The sequence below is a fragment of the Pezoporus flaviventris genome, unplaced genomic scaffold, assembly GCF_033815535.1.
Source record: "Pezoporus flaviventris isolate CSIRO_AGI_PZ_B2104156 unplaced genomic scaffold, CSIRO_AGI_Pfla_v1 ptg000041l, whole genome shotgun sequence".
Lineage (NCBI taxonomy): Eukaryota > Metazoa > Chordata > Aves > Psittaciformes > Psittacidae > Pezoporus > Pezoporus flaviventris.
This window is the reverse complement of record NW_026892589.1, coordinates 2,236,236-2,244,961: the sequence shown is the minus strand read 5'-3', so window position 1 is coordinate 2,244,961 and position 8,726 is coordinate 2,236,236. Positions and strand designations below refer to the sequence as shown.

Genomic DNA, 8,726 nt, shown 5'->3' with positions numbered 1-8,726 from the left:
CGGTGGAGAGTGGTATGAACAGAGGAATGAGCAGTGAAAGGAAGGAAGGAGTCAAAGGTGCCTGACTCGTTACAGACAGTAATACTGGTAGCATGGTGCCTTTACTAGTGATAGAAGTGTGAGGGGCTCGGGAAAAAAGGATGCCTAAATTTGCCTGTTTCAAGTTTAAATTGCCAGCAACTAATTCCAAAAGAGACAAGGAAGGCTGCTAGAAACGTGGCTGTGGATGGGAGGATAAAACCAGCTCAGGAGCAGAGTAGATGATTGGTTTCTTTCCTACATCATGGTGATATTTAGATGACATTTCAGGTATAACTGGTAGGGATGAAGCAAACAGCAAAATGCAAACTGTTACCTTCAAGAAAATGTAATGCTAAAAAGAAAAGTTGTTGAAAATCAGAGTAGATAAGATTCAAAACTAAAGCTTTAGGCAGCCCCGTAGATGATGTCCCATTTGACTGTCAAACACTATCGCTGTGATAGCAAGTTTTCACTTGTGCTTTCTAAAGGCCCCCTGTGCCACAGAGGCCTTTGAGCACTCAAGGTGTACGAGGTCTAAACCTCAGTAGAGCATGAGCTGGGCAGCAGACTCCTGCAAAGGCAGCTACCAAAGGGAGACAAAGGGAGCATGTTTATTTTCAGCTGGAGGTGAGGAACGCTTCTGTGCACCAGCATGCCCTCTTGGCTCCTGTGAGACGCAGAAATGCTCATTTAAATACTCCAGAGAACCAAAGCAAATGAGCTGCTTGGAAAACCAGAAAGAAGCAAATGACAACTGAAACTCTTCAGGAATAAAAGGGGAGAGGGATTTAGGCAGAGCAAAATGGCAAATGCTTTTTAATTGTAAGTTATTTTTGCACTCAGAAGAGGGAAGAACTGTGATGTTGGCTCGATACCTTGCATTACGAATCAACATACTTGGGTTTCTGAAGGATTTAATAATCTAACATGAAGCTCCTACTAGCCCTCCAGGCAGAGGATGGGCCTGTTGGGTCATGGTTTCATACCATCAAAGAGATAGATTTCATCTTTCAGATGTTGCTGTGCTCGCTTGGTAAGAATTCAGCTTATTAAGAGGTGTTAAATAAGATACAGGATAAAAATACTACAAGAGACAAAAAAAAAAAATAAAAGATTTAAGGCTAAAAGGCAAAGTAAATATGGAAATAACATTTGGCAAAGACATTCTGGGAACAAAACTCCAAGTTTATTTATTGGAACAGATTAGAGGGTAACTCTGGATGGGTGATGCAGCTCGAGGTGCTGTGACCTTGGAAGCAGCCAGTGGGGCAACACCCCACGCTGCACAAGTGGAATGTGCAGCTCTTGGCATGGGAGCTCCAATATTCAAATTGCCCCATAGATCTGAGTAGAGTTTTCAGTGTTTAAGAATCTTATTTTATCTGGATTAAAGTCCTCTTCCCCCTTGGCATGAGAAGGTGTTTATAGCTGTAAAAACAAGAATTGCAAAATACTGCCTTGAAATATAGATGGATTTCTGCTGCCAAACTGACGAGGTTTACTTTGCAGCTTCAAATTGCAGCAGAAAATCTCTGCCAGGGACAGTGTGGCCTTTCAGTGTGGGCAAATGGCACATCAACTAGATCACTCCAGAATTTCTTTTTGAAGTCTAAAAGTCATTTTGCTTTATGGTGGGAAAAGATCAAGTTCTTCTTCTAAGCCCTAAGAAATCTTTACTTTTTTTTAAGTCATGCTCAAGTTGTGTTACAAAAGAAGACAAATAAAAACTATGGTTTATGGTGTGTGATCACTGACCACATTAGAGCCCCTAGCTCTGTCTTCTGTTATCTTCCAGCTCTCCTCCGCTCATACTAATTCTTTCTTTTATAGAGTTATTGTTCTTCTTGTTGCAAACTGTGCCATTTCCCAGCTGCAGTTTTAAGTCCATCCAATAGATTCCACAGTCCTATAAAGTGAAGCACTAAGAAGAAGCTTAAAGTAAAACCCAAACAGATTTGAATTTAAAATGTCATGTTACCACTATGATCTAGAAGAAGGAGCTGATAACTCTCAGCTACAGGTTATTTGGCTTTTCTACTGATGACAGGGGGTCTGATCCTGCAGTTATAAGAGTATAAAAGCTCTGTGAGAGTTGACTTTAGCACATCCTTACCATTGTTTGGGGGTTTGATTGAGCTCTTTCACACACTGTTGGAAGAAAGAAAACCAGGATCCTTTAGAAGACAGAACAGTCTCCATGCCCTCAAAGCTTTGGCTAGAGCATTCCCGGATGGATATACGGAACGAAATATCACTATCTGAAAAGGTATGAGAAACTCTTTCTAGATGACAGCTCTAGAACTTCATGCCTTTAGCAACCAGTGTGCAGATTCTTCACAAGGAAAGGATAACTTCAGTATTTCGCTGTACACAGACCCATCACCCACACTCAAGTCCTTACAGGCACTAACAGATTCAAAATGCCAGTTTGCTAGTTTTAACTCTCCTCTTTCCTCTGGATTTATTTTACTTATCATTAAATGTGTATCTTACTGTGGCACTCCCACAATTTACACTTCTGGATGTCTGAGGCTAAGAAGTTGGGTTGCAAACTGATCTGAGAAGAAAGTGTTAAAGAAGTTTTGGATCAGAAGAAGTTCCTGCTGTACCCTGAGCAAAACAAGCCATAGGTGAGCAGTTATGAGATGAAGAGAAACCAGTCTGAAGCAGATGCCATTGTCATGGGCTTCACCATTGGAAGAGTGGTTAAGGTTCAGGCTCGTATTGCTGAAAATAAGCCATCTAAAACCTAAACAAGTCAGAGATGTACTGACAGAAATGCAGGGGCTGTGTCCATGCATTCCACTCTGAGCAGGCGCACACACACACCTCAATATCTGCAGTAATGCTTGTATTCTTCACTGGTTTTGGCTGTTCTCTCTTCTTTCGTTGCTTCTTCCTACCCCATTCCAAACTGGGAATCTGAACAACTAGGGAGGACCCACTGGGGGCTCACCAATAATAATGAGATTGAATAAGAAATGTTCTGGTTTACATTCTGTTTCTGCTCTGAGCTCATTAAGGCCCTTTTGTTCCAAACCTTAGTATCAGGATTTCCCTTTGGCCACAAAGCTGTCAGGTTCACTTACTGCTCAGTTATAAAAAATGCAAATCAAAGCAAATAGCAAAATGTAGCTAAATTCTGCCTTTAAAACACATCCAAATTGTATTTTACTGGGAAACAAAAACATATGAAAGGTGAATCGCTGTGAAAGAGCCAGCCATTAAAATAATTCTCTGGGTAGCTTTGATGCTCATTTTCTTCAGTTGTAAGCATTCAGTGATCCATCAGCTGCAGATAAATGTGCTGAAAGCTTTTGCTGAAATTACGACAAGGAATAGAAGAATCAGAGACATAAGACGTCCATAGCGCCCTGTGTTGATATCGCTGGTTCCAATCCCTGTCATATGAAATAACTGATTTCTCTGAGATTTTAAGGTTTCAACCTAATTTTAAAAGGAATTAGAGGGCAAATCCCACTTCACCACCATTCCCACTATCAAAAGGTGAAAATATTCACCTTGTAAGAAATTAGATATAATAAAATATTTCAACTGGTTTTAATTTAATCAACAGCTTCCTTGATTCCTCAAGAACCTGGCCATCGCCTGAAATGTTTGCTTAAAGGGAACCTTCTTTCAGGCTGCTGGGCAAGCTTAGAGGTATCTGTTCTGCCTTCTGGTTTCCTGCAGCCCAGTGAACACTGCTTTGGGGGATTCCTCTGACACTCATTTCCACAAGGAACTGAAATGGTTGCCTGTATGTGACATATAAAGAAAGGAATTACACAGTGATATTGTTTTCCTATGTGGAGGCTAATGCCTAATTTAAGACTTACAACCTAATACCTACAGATCAACTCACTGCTAATTCTTCCTTTGCCTGAGATTTTTATGCAGAAGAGCAATGAAGAATTGGAATGGATTTGCAAATCCAGAAGGAAGGAGTAACAATGCCCTGGTCACATCAGGAGGGTGCTTTCTGCTCCTAATCCCATATCTGTCAATGCCTTCTCCTGGTTTACCTGCGCTGCCTGCTTTGCCTAAGAGGCAGCAGCAGTTCATATGAGCAACTGTATTTCCTGCAGCCACAGCAGGTCCTGCTCCAGTCTAATCAGGGATGACCTTCAGCTTTCTGGCACATGGACCTAACATGGGCAAAGATCAACTCTGCTGATTTAAGCAAACCCTTCTGCTCCCATTAGGGAAGAAGCAGTGTTTGTACTTGCTGATTATTGCACATTTGTTGAGGCTTTGTGGAAACAAACTTATTCTGAAATGCAGTTTGGTTTTTTTAGTCAGAAGCATTGTTGAGTGCTGCTAACAGATTTTGTTCAATGATTGACAAAGCTACAAGTCTCAGCACACTGCAGTGTCTAAATCCTATCCTAGAACTCCAAACTAATACAGTATTTGACAAAACACAGTTGGTGTTGCAAAGTTGTATTTGGAAGAAATATTTTGTGTAAAATCTGAACTAAAATCATAGATGTAGAGTTTGAGGAAAATGAGAAACTTCAGTGTAAAAATGCTACTGACTCTCTAGGTTGGTGTCTTAGTGTTAAGCCAGTATGATGGATGGTATGGATGCACGCAAATCGTCATTGGGGTGGTGGTGTAAGTATACTCAAACTTTACTGAAGTTCCACAGGATGCAGACCACTGAGCTGCAGGCTGAGCACATCCCCAGCCTACAAGAAACCTGGAGAGGGGCTTGGGACAAGGGATGTAGGGACAGGCCAAGGGGAATGGCTTTAACCTGCCAGAGGGGAGACTGAGCTGAGCTCTTAGGCAGAAGCTCTTCCCTGTGAGGGTGCTGAGGCACTGGCACAGGGTGCCCAGAGAAGCTGTGGCTGCCCCATCCCTGGCAGTGTTCAAGGCCAGGTTGGACACAGGGGCTTGGAGCAAGCTGCTCTAGTGGAAGGTGTCCCTGCCTGTGGCAGGGGTTGGAGCTGGAGGAGCTTTAAGGTCCCTTCCAACCCAAACCAGACTGTGATGTATGCGTTGGGCACACCACCCCCGTGTGCTTGTGATACCTGCTAAAAGGGAAGCCTCCCCATCCCACTTCTCAGTGTGCAATGTTATATTCACTTACTGGGGTATTACAGACTTGGAAGATATCAAAACTGAAGGAAGGAATTGGGAGCATGAGAGCTGGGTAGCATTTGTAGCCTAACCCTCAGTTCACCTTGTGGTTTTAGGCAAGGCAATTGGCTGCTGGATGACTCTCTGTAATACAGGTCAAATATTTTATGTAATAGCCACAGAGTTTAAGTGAAGGATTACATTGTTATCATAAGAAGTTACTCTAGAATACTATTTTTGATGTAATGACACTATTTATGAGCCAAAATCCAATTTGTAACTTTGGGGCCAGGAGCCAGCTTCCATCAGTTTGCAGAGCCTATGTCTGCAGTGTCTCTAGTGCGCACTTGCTTCAGTCCCAAGCCAATACTTGAGGTCAAATTCTCTCATCACGCATGCTGCCTGCATGCTGGTGTGTGTGTGCTCTGGCTCCAGCCTGGGATTAACCAGCTATCTTTTTATCAAGGACATTGTGGTACAGGGTGGAATCAATACACAAACTGTGCCTCTCAGGCAACAAGGGCGCAATTCACTGGAGGTGCTGGTCCGTGAGCACTCAAGCATGCATCCAGCAGGTATCCAAGCAAACAGAGTCCCTTTAAACCCTGCTTTCAAATACAGTATGAGCTGTGGGGCTTTAACCTGGACCCAAACTTTGCTTCAACACTTGGGAAAACACTTTGGTGTTATGTGTCTATCATAACTCTATAATCATTCTGGTGCTCCATCTCGCTTAAAGAGAGCCCACTTTAACCACGTAACATCGCTGCAGAGTTTTCATGTTGTTCAAGCACAACAGCCCAAGTCAAAAGGATCAAACCTAGTGTTTGGGCAGCATTCCTTCAGACCAGTCTCTGTGAGCAGTGCCAGTGAGTTGGGCAGTGCAGGAATCACTCCTGACCTGTGCTATCTGGACCATTCCTGTCTCTTGTAATTACTGCTCAGAGATGTCTACCAGATTCTTCCCAGTGGACATATGGTCTCAGCAGGTAGGAACAGGCCAAAAGTGCTTTACTTGCACTGACGTCAGTGGGGGAAGTGTGACTGAACCCAGCTCCCACCAAAATTAAGCATTACCTGACTGCTGCCTGGGTTTCACAGTAGCTGGCCTACATATTCCTACAGCTTCTGGAGAAATCTTCATCCTTCTTCCCCATAGAAAGTGTCGTTACAGTTCATTAGAGATAATACCAGTCGCCTTCTGCTAATTATTTGTACTTTTGCTTAACGCTGATAAATCTACTTGTTGAGGTATTATTACAAGCTAATATTTGTCTTGTAACACACATTAGTCATTACAATTAGCAAGTAGAAATAGATTAGTCATGCACAAACAATCCATAAATGAAGTATTTATGCCCCTTTGGGGATGGAAAGGAAGGTAATTTGAGCCCTTTATGGTTATCGAGGGAAACCTGACTTGTCTCTTCTATTCACACTGCTGTTTCAGGGTTTCTTTTTGGGCAAGCCAAGCGGCTGTGGGCTTCCTTTAAAGTGCAGTAGCACCACCAGAAGCTGTGGTGTGACTAAATGAAAACCCTCAGGTGTAACCTTTTCCCAAGCCTTTAGTCTGCATTGCTCAAATAAGTGTCACTCTTCTATCAAAAACCTTTTCAGTTCATGTATCTGCTCCTCCTGCGCCTGGAAGAGACCTTCCTTTCACATACAGGAGTTTAGATGTTTGTCTGGGCAGTGAACACGAACGTTTAGCCACGGACTCAGGGCTTCTATCATCTGAGAAAGCAAGCCTGAAGATCCCAAGCTTGGACTGAAGATCCGGATGTCACCACAATCTGTGTGAATGTGTCACCAGTGGACAAAGCTGCTCCCTGCATGGCTACACTCGGAGCAAACCCAAGCTCTCATCAGAAACTTCCAAGAAAGAGGTTGTGCAATGAGCTTATCAGAAAGGTCAGCCCTCAAGTTTGCTTCGAGGAGTTGCAAAAGGTCTGCACAAGCCAATGATGAGGCAGCTTGCTGCTTTCTATTCCATCTGCCAGTGGCCTTTCTTTGTCGCTTCTACTTAAAATTTATTAAGCCGCTCAAAGGAAATCACTACCTGTGCGTATAAGATCTCCTTAAAAATCACTTTTAAAATAATTAGACCATGCCAATACCTAAGGCCATTTAAAACTGAAACCCTGAGTCATTTCACAGAAGTAAATTTAACAGCCGCATCGGTGTGCTCCTTCCTTCGCTGCTCGCTCACAGCGAGCACAGGTAAGGGCACTACTACCAAGTGCAACAAGTCACCCCATCCCCAGCCCTGCCTTCCTTTATTCTCTTTGCTGTCCTTCACGTGCTCTCATACGTGCAGTGAAAACTCCAACAACTCGCAGCTCTTCCTCAAGGAAACATTTTCTCCAACTACAGAAGTTGTCAGGCTTCCTGAAGGAAGCTGGGAAAAGAGGAATATTGCTTGCTGTGTTTAGCATGAATACAGAAATAGGTCACATATTGTTTCTGAAAGAAATGGATCACCAGCATACGGCCCCCCCAGCTCATCCTGGTCTCCCTCCCTCCACCCCCGTACACAGCGCTTGAAGCATTCCAACATCCTTGCCAAATTCCCTCACAAATACTTTAATTCTTTACGTGCATGTCTCATTCCATCTGTTCCACATGCTCTTTATGCCATTTACATTCACTGGCAGAGACTGTGAGATGACACCACACGGTATAAATTTGCCATGGTTTAAAGCAGCTTTAGGTAGCGTGTAAGGGAAACGCGGAGCAGCTCCGGGTCCAGGTTTCCTCCTGAAGACCCAGGATAATTCAGCTACAGGGCAAACAGCACATGACTGTCACCAGCAGGTCTTCAGATGAGCGAGGCTGTGCTTGGGAAGCACGACACTATGCCTCCAGGTTGAGCAGAAAGGTTATCCTTGGCAGGATTTATGGAAGTGACTGCAGGGATAAGGGACTCTGTGCCCAAATACAAAGCATAGGAAAGGGAAACGTGATGTAAAGGAGGAATAAAGCAGTGCTCAATGAGAAACGTGGTGAGAACACATGTGCAGAGGTACTCACTTGTGCACCCAGGGTTCTCTCTCTGATCCTTTGCCACAGAAGCTCTCCACAAAAACGGGCCCACAAAGTGTGAGTCTTGGGGCTTTGCCTTTGGGAACATGCAGTTGGGTTTGGGGTTTTGCAGCATGGTCATCCCAACCCGCAACCAGCTGGAAGTCTGTCTTGGAATACTTAGGTAGGCCATTGCAAATGTCTGTTGGACACAGAAACAGTTTCCAGGATAAGAATTGAGGGGGGAAAGCAAACCCAAACCCACCAAACCTTCAGGTTTCAATAGAGGAACATTCATAAAACCGAAGTAGAGCTCAGCTTGTGTCTGGCCACGTGCCTTGAACTCCTTGAACACATTACAAGAAAGCTTCAAGCCACAAAATTTCACTTATGTTCTAAGTGCTGGGCACAAAACCTTTTCTTTCACCTCCACAAGAGCACCGCAGATAAAAGAAACATGCGCTTAAAGAACATAGGAGAGTCCAACAGAGATCCAGCTAAAAAGCATCCCAAAATCAGAAGCCTGGGCATGACCTGCCCTGCAGACAATAGCTGCAGGGCACCTGCAGCACCCTGCAAGGCAGAAGCTCAGGAGACCC

General features: G+C 43.8%; 1 long non-coding RNA gene across 1 annotated transcript; it reads left to right on the top strand.

The window, feature by feature from the left end:
* Positions 1–1,799: 1,799 nt before the first annotated feature.
* LOC133275710 (uncharacterized) lies at positions 1,800–4,292 on the top strand. The gene is made up of 2 exons (XR_009745663.1): positions 1,800–3,528; positions 3,599–4,292. It is a non-coding gene; the product is annotated as an uncharacterized LOC133275710 (long non-coding RNA).
* Positions 4,293–8,726: the final 4,434 nt, after the last annotated feature.